We start from the raw sequence: 11,296 nt of genomic DNA, 5'->3' as shown, positions 1-11,296 counted from the left end.
TTACAAAGTGTTGGAATTCTTGTCTAAAAGGTAACTGGTCTTTATTAAAGGGGCCATGATTTCAGCTAGCCAGGCCTCCATTAAATTAGCAACAGAATAAAAACATGTTTTCATGCTACTTTTTAAGAGAGATGGAAGAAAACCAAGGCAGCACTTATTTTATTTCATTTTACTTTTTCACAAGTTTTTCACCTCAGCAGATGTAGGTCCAATTAAAAAGTGAAGTTGTCTGCTGGCATAAGTTTATTGACTTCAGTGGTATCATGCCAGCAGAGAATCTGGCCACAAATCTTGGTTCAAGTCACAAGTGAAAATAAGTTTGGTGGCATCATCTTCATCCTTAGTGGATATATATTGATATTGGCAAACCATACTTTAGCACAAATCAAAGTTGTTTTCCTGGAGAAAACAAGGACTAGAATAACAGGATGGTTGAAGGGCAGGACCTCAGTGCATTTTGCAGAGTTTGTGGGGAAAATTGTATAACACACTACCTATAAATTTAGGACCTGATTCAGGAAAGCATTCCTACTCAGAAAATGCTTAAGTTCCATTAACTTCAGTACTTTTCTGAATTGGCCTTAATTAGTATTGAGCTTTCTCCACCATGTATGCAGCTGCACCTTATCAATCTTACCTATTTTTTTTTTCACATAGTCCAAATAAAGATGTCTGTTAGGGTCCAGGAGAAGAGAAATAACATAGTGGTGGATCAAATAAGTGGGGAATTTTTCAAATGCAGTTTGAAAGTCACCTGCACTGTCCTTCTGCTCTTCTGTCCCTTTGGCATTTTTCTCTTTGTTTAATCAAACTCAGTACAGAGTAAGCCACATATTCATGTTCCAGGAATATTAATAATTATTACAGGCCTGCTGTGCAATCCTTCTCTTGTTGAGCACTTACTTGTGGAGCAAACCCACTGATCCAGATTTTCGGCCAAAGTAAAAGGAGCTATGGCAGTTTACACCAGATGACTGTGTGGCCCACTGACTTCAGTTGGACTATCCATGGGCAGAAATACTCACTAAGAGGAGTAAGGATTGTACTGTGAACCCTGTATCACTATTTAAGAGTCAAGCAACTAACAATAACAAAAAGATAAAATCAGCTCTTGAAATTCTGATTATCTGTGGTTGTCTGTAGATCCAATTTCTTTGTTCAAATGTCTAAACTATGAGCAGGATACCCCCACGTTTTAGAAGGTAAAACAATGCATTGGTTCCAAAGTTAATTATTGAAGGTTATATTGAAAAATCTTACCAAACTGGAATGGCAAACTGTCTCTAATATTTGGCTTTGACAAAGCAAATTGCAGATGATAGGTAAACCATACTGAAGGACCATTTGGTAAGTAATAACAAGGTTCACCATAAAAAAAGGTGAAGGAAGGGCAAATGTCAGTCCCTCCCAGCTCAGTTACAGCTAAAGTACTCTGCTTTGCATCACAAAATGAAAATGTCCTGGACTCTTCTGCGGTATTTTGATAACAAAAAATCCCCAACAAAACCTGAATATCTGGGGCATTACATTGTGTCAAACATCTGTCCAAAGGTGATTAATGCTGTTTCATTTTAAGGATATATTACTATTGCCAGATGTATTGCTAGTACATTATACATTGCACACTGATGGCTGAAGACATTCATGCTGACACTTAGTGCATCCAAAGACTATACAAATTTAAAGAGAATTTAAAACAGTAAGGCTGAGTATTAATTTTTAAAATCCTTACCTGGCATTGCTTTCACTCTTGGTTTCCTTCAGTGGCAATAACTTTTTTGTTCAAAAGGATTGTTAATTACAGCTTTTTTTTTTAATGGATTGTGGTGATAACCACCTCCTCATTTTTACAGTTACTTCCAAAATACAGTACCCTACTCCAGAAACAACCCTCTCCCTCAGCTCCCCCTGAAATAAACAAATGTTACTTGAAACCCAAGGATGGAAACAGTATCATGGAAGCATTCTAAAAATTAAAGATCGCTCTTAACTGTTTACATTTCTTTTAACTCAATTCACTAGCATTAATTTGTCTCTAACATTTACTGCAGTTTTAATTTCACTCTTTATAATTTATCTCATTTAGGTTCCAGCCCTGCAAAGACTTCTGAATTCACTAAGACTACTGACAGTGCATAAAGTTAAGCACGTGCATAAATCTTTGTAGGACTGAGGATTTAAAGTGCAACTCTACTCTGATCTCTGTAAAAATGACATTGTGGGGTTGCATGTTAGCTCACTGTATCCCTCCCATTGAAGTCAGTGGAAACAATACTATTGGTGTTTGGAATTGGATTGGGTCCTTATTGTCTCTCAATGACTTCTATATCAAATAAACTCAACTGAGCTGTAATCTTTTCAACTGCCAATCTTGCAAGCTCAACTTGGGCTCTAAGACCTGCCCTTCGACTCTCTTGTTATGCAGTATTTACAACTGTATTCTTGTAACCAGTTCACAGTCCATATGTGAACCAATGACAACAACGATGGTTGAGTTATGTCTCTGGAGCTGCTTTTTTCAGTGACACAACTGTGTCCAAGCCAGTCTGTGCCTCCACATCTACCATGGCACCTAAACATAATCTGGGACATTCTGGGTGGGTATCCCATAGTGCCTTTGCATGAGACAGAGGACGTGCATGCAGCACGAGACCAGTAGCATGTGGACAGCACACTCCAGGGAGTCTGGCAGGAAACAAGACTGGCCAAGCCATTCACAGACATGGTGCACTGCAAGTGCACTATAATATAACAGCGTTCCATCCTGGTTATAGGAAGACAACCATGTACCAGCTTAGGCTACTAGCAAGGGTAGCTGCGGGGTAACTGCCACATTTATTAATTGCACATTTACCATATTATGTGTAGGCACAAAACATGGTTAGAGCAACCTATGTCACCAACTGGTTAAATGTTATAGTGTAGACAGGGCTCAAAATAAAACGGGGCTCTTTTTAGCTCTTGCATCATCACCCATGACAAAGGTGAGATTCTGTGTTGTGCCTCGTAGGGGCACAGCACAAATTCACAGCCCAGGGAGGGGGTAAGAGTGAGTGCTAAGGTAGCCTTAAGTCACTTTTGTGTCCTCTTGATCCTGGATTGGATCAACCTCAGCTGTGATTCAGAGAGGCGTGAGGGGCCTGTTTAAGTTAGGGCAGTCTTCCTAGGGTAGTCTATGGGTTGCGGCACAGCTCAGAATTTCCACAGTGCTGCATAGCCCCACCCCAACATACCCTCCTGTCCCCAGCCCCAACCCTAGTAGGCCCCCTTCTCCAGGGCTTGTGGGCGGTGGGGTGTCCTCACGTGGCGAGGATTTGTTTTGAGAAAGCGGTGTGCGTACTGAAATCAGGCTTAAAACGGAAAGTGAATTTCATATGGAACAGTACTGTGCTTTCACAATGAACACAGAGGCCTTGGCCTTGTTTACACTACAGAGTTTTGTTGAGATAAGTTAAGCCGATAATCAAAAACCAGTATAATTACATCGCTTTTGCATGTTCATGCTACGCTCCTTCTGTAGGCAGAGCACATCCACACTTGGTGCTCTAGCATCGACTGTAAGAGCAGTGCACCGTGGATTGTTATCCCACTGTGTTGCTCGCTGCTTTCTGCAGCTCAGAGTTGTGGGAAGGCGGAATGGATCACAACACATCATGGGTAGGGGCTCAACGTCCCTTGATGCAGTTCTTTCCATCCCAGCATTCCATGGGCTTCCAACTGTGTTTTGCAGCATTTTTCAACGCCTCTGTTTACTGTGCACCTGCCATCTCTGTCTGAATAGACTGCTCTCTACTGTTGTGGTCACTGTTATGAACACATCACGGATGGTCATGCAGCATATCATAAGCTCCCAGTCTGAACAGGAATCAGAGTTGCCTGACCTGTGGTGTGTGGTGAAAAGAAACAACACCAGATTATTTTTGGCATTCACGGAGCAGCTACACATGATGGACCACCACTTTTGGGTTTGGGAACAGACACTGAGTGGTGGGATTGCATCATTATGCAGGGCTAGGATGACGAGCCGTGGCTGCAGAAATTTTGGATGCGGAAATTGTGTGCAGAGCTTGCCCCAGGATTGCAGCAGAAGGACACCAAAATGAGAGCAACCTTCTCAGTGGAGAAGCATATGGTGATCGCTGTGTGGAAACTGGTCACTCCAGACTGCTACTGGTTGGTCACGAATCAGTTTGGAGTCGGGAAGTCAATTGTTCGGGCTGCGTTAATGCAAATGTGCAAGGCCATTAATCACATCCTGCTATGAAAGACTGTGACTCTTGGCAATGTGTGTGTAATAGTGGATGGCTTTGTGGCAATGGAATTCCCTAACTGCAGCAGGTCAATAGATGGCACACATATTCCAATGTTGGTCCCATACCATCTTGCAATGGAGTACATCGATAGAAAGGGGTACTTCTCTATGCACGCATGTGTTCTGCCTGGAGCATGATTAGGGATTCAACATCTGTGTTTGCTCCTCCATCACTTTAATCATCTGCTCCTGGCCCTTTACAATGCACTACTCATTTACCTTTCTGTCCTGCTTTTCTATTTTAAATTTTTCCTTCATGGTATCTCTCCACTCCCTGCGTTTTCTTTTTTCAGCCTCTGAGAATTGCAGCACCTCTTGGAAAATGACCTCCTTGCTACACTTTTGGTTGCTTCCTTATCTGGCAGAGGCGCTCTGCCTGTGTGTAGGTGAAAAGAAAAGCAGTACTTGTGGCACCTTAGAGACTAACAAATTTATTAGAGCATAAGCTTTCGTGAGCTACAGCTGGTTTCTCTGAAGGCCACATCAGCAGAAGCACAAGAAACAATACACAGAAGCATGATTGTTAGTTCATGCACAGCATTGAATCATTACTGTAAAATGTACCTCATTTAACATAGCAACCACTTTCTCACTGTCCCTTGGCAAGCACACATCTCAGCAACCACTCTAAACATGGTGAGTTTGAGTTTGAGCTGGGTGGGGGTTGGGCATTTATGATGGGGCAAAGGGTCTAGATGGTTTTTTAAAGGGATCAGTGCAGGCAACTAGGGACAATATTATACATTTTGCCATAATTTTCCAAAGAGGGGTTCATTGAAGCCGATATCTCACTCCTGAGGGTAAGCAAGGATACAAGGGTGCATCTACTGCATGCATGCGGCTTCAGACCTGTCCTATGCTGCTCGCCTGTGTGCCGCTTTGGTCCCTGCACAAGTGATTGCCAAATGGCATGAGAAAGTTTCCTATGGGGGGGAAGGAACAAAGCAGCTCTGCCAAGGAACCTTCAGTAGAGGACTGGCAAGTACCTCCAGGAAAGTTTCCTAGAGATCTCTCGGGAGGATTCACGTGAAATCTCGGTGTGCATTAACACCCTGTTCCACCACACTGCTAAGCTACACAGGGGAATGTGGAACACACTCAAACACAACTAGTCTTGTATATTTCTATCCCTTTACTCCCTTCTAGAATATACAGAGCAAAGGGACAGCTCTACCCCATATAACTGAGCAGCATCAACTCAAAAAGATCACTTACGAGGGCCCTCCTCTCCTGCATCATGAGTGCTGGAGAAGGACTCAGCTAGACCCTTCCAGAGTGGAGAAGAGTTCCTGACTTGCTGTGCCACCGGACAACCTTGCCGTGTTCTCCACATCATTCTCCAACTAAATCATCTCGTCCAAGACTTTTTCCTCAGGGCTAGGTCCAGCTAGGTCACCAAAGTATCCATGGGGCTCTTGACAGTGGAGGTAGGGTTGCGGCCAAGGATGGCAACTAGGTCCTTATGGTAGCAGCAGGTCTTCAGTGCAGCATAAGAGCAATGGTTTGCCTCCCTTCTGGTAAACCTGCCTCAGCTCATTTATCTTCACATGGCACGGCTGCCTATTCCATTTATAGACTTTATCCAACAAGCTATAAGAAATCTGACAATAGGTATCGAAGTTCCTACAGCTGGAGTGCAGCTGGGACTGCCCAGCCTCCTCTCCCCACTGTGCAAGCAGATCCAACAACTCTGGTGTTCTCCAAGAGGGACAGCGTTTGCTGTGTGGAGCCACCATGGTCAGTTGGGAAGATGTGATGTGAGCTGTCCACACCGAGCAAACAAAAAGTGGAATTTAAAAAGTTCCTGGGCCTTTAAAGGGGAAGTGGTGGATGCCTGTGTGACTGGGTGCAGGCCAGTGGAGTTCGAACTGCTGACCAGAGTGGTCAGGATGGGCATTGTGGGACACTTCCTGGAGGCCACTTACAATTGTGATGGATTCGATCACAGAGACTCCCCTCGAGCCTGTCACTCAATCAGCTGGGATATCACTGAGAACAACCCTCCTGCCAAAACAGGCGCCCCTCCACTCTTGTCTTGCTGAGTTAGACACTTCAGTCAGCTCCAGCACAGACCCAGAGGTTGGTCATGCCTCTCTGCAGTTCACTGAAACTGAGATTCACTCAGCCCAGGGGCTTCTCAGTTAACAGGGACTTTCCCAGTGCCTAGTGTTCAGCCTTTCTGGGGGCCTGAATCCCAAATAAATCCATTTTACTCTGTTTAAAGCTTATACAGGGTAAATTCATAAATTGTCTGCCCTCTATAACACTGCTAGAGAGATATGCACAGCTGTTTGCTCCCCCCAGGTATAAATAACTTACTCTGGGTTTATTAATAAACAAAAGTGATTTTATTAAGTATAAAAAGTAGGATTTAAGTGGTTTCAAGTAATCACAGACCGAACAAATTATGTCACCAAGCAAAATAAAGCAAAAATACACAAGTCTAAGACTAATACATTAAGAAACTGATTACAAGTAAAAAGAAAAGGAGTACTTGTGGCACCTTAGAGACTAACAAATTTATTAGAGCATAAGCTTTCGTGAGCTACAGCTCACTTCATCGGATCCGATGAAGTGAGCTGTAGCTCACGAAAGCTTATGCTCTAATAAATTTGTTAGTCTCTAAGGTGCCACAAGTACTCCTTTTCTTTTTGCGAATACAGACTAACACGGCTGCTACTCTGAAACCTGTGATTACAAGTAATATCTCACTCTCAGAGATGTTCCAATAAGCTTCTTTCACAGACTAGACTCCTTCCTAATCTGGGCCCAATCTTTTCCCCTGGTACTGTCCTTGTTAATTCCAGAAGACATCTCGGGTGGTAAGCAGGGGTTTTCTCATGACTAGCAGCCCCTTTTTCCTGCTCCACCCCCTTTTATAGCTTTGGCACACGGCAGGAATCTTTTGTCTGTCTAGGTCCATACCCCTCCTTCTAAATGGAAAAGTACCAGATTTAAGATGATTTCATTATCAGGAGACATGGTCACATGTCACTGTAAGACCTCTAGTCTCCATTCCTCATGGGCTGGCCCACACATACCCAGGAAGGCTTTCAAGTAACTAAGGCCATTTACAACTAATTGTTTCTGGAGCACCCTTAATGGCTTCCACTTAATATGTTTACACCAGTAATACAAGTCTTATTCTCCTAACTCCAGACATAGAAATAATACATGCAAATAAATAGGACAAACACACGTGGTAAATTATAAGCTTTGTAATGATACCTTACTAGAAACCCTTTGCATAAAGCATATTCCAGTTACATCATATTCACACTCATAAGCACATTTCTATAAAACATATGGAGTGCAATGTCACAACAGTAACATAACCAAGCATAGTGTCTACACTGACACTGTTGATATAACTTTGCAGCAAAAAGCTCATGCCTCTTGTCAACGTGATTTTATTTTGTTGGCAAAGGAGGAGCGTTTTGTTGGCAAAAGGAGCATTGTAGTGTGCACACCTCCACTGTTTTGTCCATGAAACCTGACTTTTGTCAACAAAACTGTGTACTGTACACCAGGCCCTTGTCTACACTGAGATTTTCCTCACCATTAGCTTAGAATTGATGCAATCAACACCTGCTACTAGTAGGCAGGAGTCTGGCATTTTGGTCAACCAGGAGGACAGAGAAGGGGCAGGCAGCATCTCAAAAGGGTTGGGGGGAGAGGTGGGATATTTGTGTGAACTTTTTAGCAACCTAAGCTTTTGGCATCTGGTTGTGGGCAGCCAGCTTACATTAGCCCTCTGGCTGCTGTAACTTGCTCATGGGGTCTGGAACAAAGATCGGTTCAAGAATTCAGAGGCAGCATAAGTAGCTTAAGGTCATCTTTGCCTCTCTCTGGGTCTTATGCTGAGAGTAGCTTGGCCAGACCAGAGGACCTGATCCATTGAGAGGGCCCAATCCTGCTCTGAATGAAGGAAATAGCATTTAATTCATTAGGAATGAGATCAGGCCCAAAGCAGTTTAGGATGGGAGAAAGTGAGAAATTTGTTTCTTTATTATTTAAAAGAGCAGGTCAGTCTATATGTAAACCTTATTAGTGGCATTTACTTTATATTCTAACACAGTGATACCACAGTGTCAAAAAAGCCTGGTAATTGTAAAAGTCTTGTGCCAAATCTTTGAGTATGGCCAAAACACACAGAAAGCAAGTTACCATTTACACTGTTTTCACACCTTTCCCATTTCAGTGTGTTTGAAAAGCTCTTAGACGTCTCTAATTTATGCTGACCTTTAATAAACACAGGGGTCCAAAAATGCAGCCGAGGATCAACATGGTGTAGCAATGATGTGTCCTACCTATGCCTCCTTTTCTGCAATTGCGTCACCCTTCTCTGCTCTGCCAGTAGCAGGAGGATATATGTCATACTCTGCCATTAGAGAGACAAAGTGGATGAGGTAATATCTTTTGTTGGACCAACTTATGTTGGTGAAAGAGACAAGCTTCTGAGCCACAGTAAAAGAGATGATCTCACCCACCTTGTCTCTCTAATATCCTGGGACCGACAGGACCACAACTATACTGCCTGGCTTTCACCACTGCAGAATCATCCATGCACTGGGGATGGTCCTTTCTGGGCTGTTCAAACCATGGTTAAGGTCAAATTTCATCACCAACAAAGTGTAAAGTGGCTGCAAGGTACCTGAGGTTCTGGCCTTGGGTATTTTTTTTAAAGGTGCTTACCTTTTTACTAATAACATCCTCAGTTGTTCTTTTAAAATCGAAAGCACTCTTCATGCTTTTCTGATTTTTGTTACCTTTTTTATTTAAATCTCCTTGGACCTTGGAACCAGCCTGGTCAATTTCATATTCTGTGTATATTCAATTTCACTCTCTGGTTCTAATTCCCCAGCACAATGCTATTGTGTTTGGGTTTCCATCACTGCAGGGGAAATTTTGACTTAAAAAAATGGTTTTAATTAAATGTAAAGAGTAATTCATTAAAACATTTCTATTCATATCTGTCTTTTAAAAAACCCAACAACAACAACCTCTCATCCATAAACCATAAATATTGGGCCTAAACAATTTGACAGTGACATTTACTCATGGAGGTATATGTTTCCCACCTGCTAATGTGGTCAGAGGGGAGCAGAAGCTGGTGGACCTAGGTCTGGAGGACACAGAAAGGACACTGAATCTGCAACGTTCTCCTGTCTCCCCTCTGCACCTACAGAAACTCTCCAATCTGTGACATTTGGACTCCATGAGTCATTAGAAGATCAAGGTTAGCAATCGCTGCCCAAGAGATGACTCTCCAGTGAGCTGAAGCTTTTCTTTCCCTGCAAACCACCAGGATCTACTGTGCCTGGAGGCTATGCCTCTTGTCTCATCCAGGAATTCCCATATATCTGAGGGAAGCATTCCGACGAACCTTGAGGAGTTTCCTGAGTTGCCAGTCCACTTCCCAATGCTTTTTATTCTAAAAGTGTAGGATTTGGCCTTTTATTTTCACCTGCAGGATTAGATTTTCCGTATGAAAAACCTGCTGTGGCCAGCACACAGTTTTGGTGGGGGTCAGAGAGGTTTGCAGATATGGGGTTTGGCAGCAGAGGGAGACCCTGCTTCCTCAGGCAAGCAACACTCCTACCTCTCCTTTCAAGTACCCCTTTGTGTGAGAAGAAGAGCTGGCTAGTAAACTAGTAGGTATGAATGAGAGGGATGCTTCATGCTGGGCTCTTTCTGGGTGGTCTTCTGGGACTTGTGGGGCTTTAAAAAAACTCAGACAAAACACGGACTTTTGTAAAATGCTGGAGACACAGAGTCTTATTTTCACTTTTGCCTTGTTTTACTAATATCCTAGCACTGAATAGAGTGGTCAAACACGTAACTCTCTCCCCCGCCCCCCTCCGGTATCAAATGTAATCTTCAAGAATCCATGCATGTGCTACAGTGACAAAGTCTAACTGGCCTAACATGGTGAAATGGTATGTTTAGGGTTAATGTGCAAACTCCTTAGTAACTTTATTTTATTTTCCGATGTGTTAGATGCTTTCTAAACAGAAAAGAACACTCAGGCCCTTTCCCTAAGGACTTAGATCCTATCCTGATGAAGACTTCGGCTGCAGACAAACCCTCAACTTTAAGCACTAGAATCTGTGCCAGCTCTGTAGAACCTGTAAATCTGTGTAAGCATTGGGGTATAAAAGGACGAAGCACTCACAATGGTGTAAATTAAGAAATCTCTTATCAATATGTCTGGGTAAAAAATATACTTGTAAATTTTACAAAATGTCAGGCCCTGATCCTGTAATTGTATTAATGCAGTGTGATCCCTTCACTGAAGTCCCACTGAAGTCAATGGGTCTTTGCAAGGACCTGGGGTTCTGTCCATGCAGATGTAGTTGTATGATCCAGGCCTAAGTTTGCTGTTTCTCTCACTATGCTTTAGGTAAAACAGAAATATTAAACTGTGAAGATAATTTTTAAACTCTTACTCCTCAACAGGTTCATTTTGTTTTGTTTTTTAAATATTTCTGTGTAGGAAATCTTAAATTTACCATAAACTTAAATCAAATACTTGAAACTATGTTTACACAATATAAAAGTTTTAAAGGCAAAAGAGACAGGTGCTGACAACAAGTGTAACTCAACTTCCTTGTAGCTAGGTAGCATTTTTTATTATTGTATATAGTGACGTTAACTTTTCTGTTTTGATATGGCAAAGAACTTCATTAAGAGCCCAATCCTGCAAAGATTTGTGCATGTGTGTAATTTACGTAAGGAGTTCAAATGAAGTCAATGAGACGATGCATGTGAACAAATGTATGCCCATCAGTATGTCTTTGTGGGAATGGGGCCTATGACAGAGTTATGGATGTGTCAGTAATGGATTTACTAAAAGCACCTTTACGGGCTTTGAGGGCCTGATTCTGGAAGCTATTGTTTGCCTTCTACTTCTGTTAAAGTCATTGGGTTGCAGGATGGTTTGGCGGTGGGTCAGCGTTCGGAAGGGCATCACCTCTACATAGC

The sequence above is a fragment of the Dermochelys coriacea genome, chromosome 1, assembly GCF_009764565.3.
Source record: "Dermochelys coriacea isolate rDerCor1 chromosome 1, rDerCor1.pri.v4, whole genome shotgun sequence".
In the NCBI taxonomy this organism is placed as follows: Eukaryota; Metazoa; Chordata; order Testudines; family Dermochelyidae; genus Dermochelys; species Dermochelys coriacea.
The sequence above is the reverse complement of the archived record's forward strand: the minus strand, read 5'-3'. Positions refer to the sequence as shown.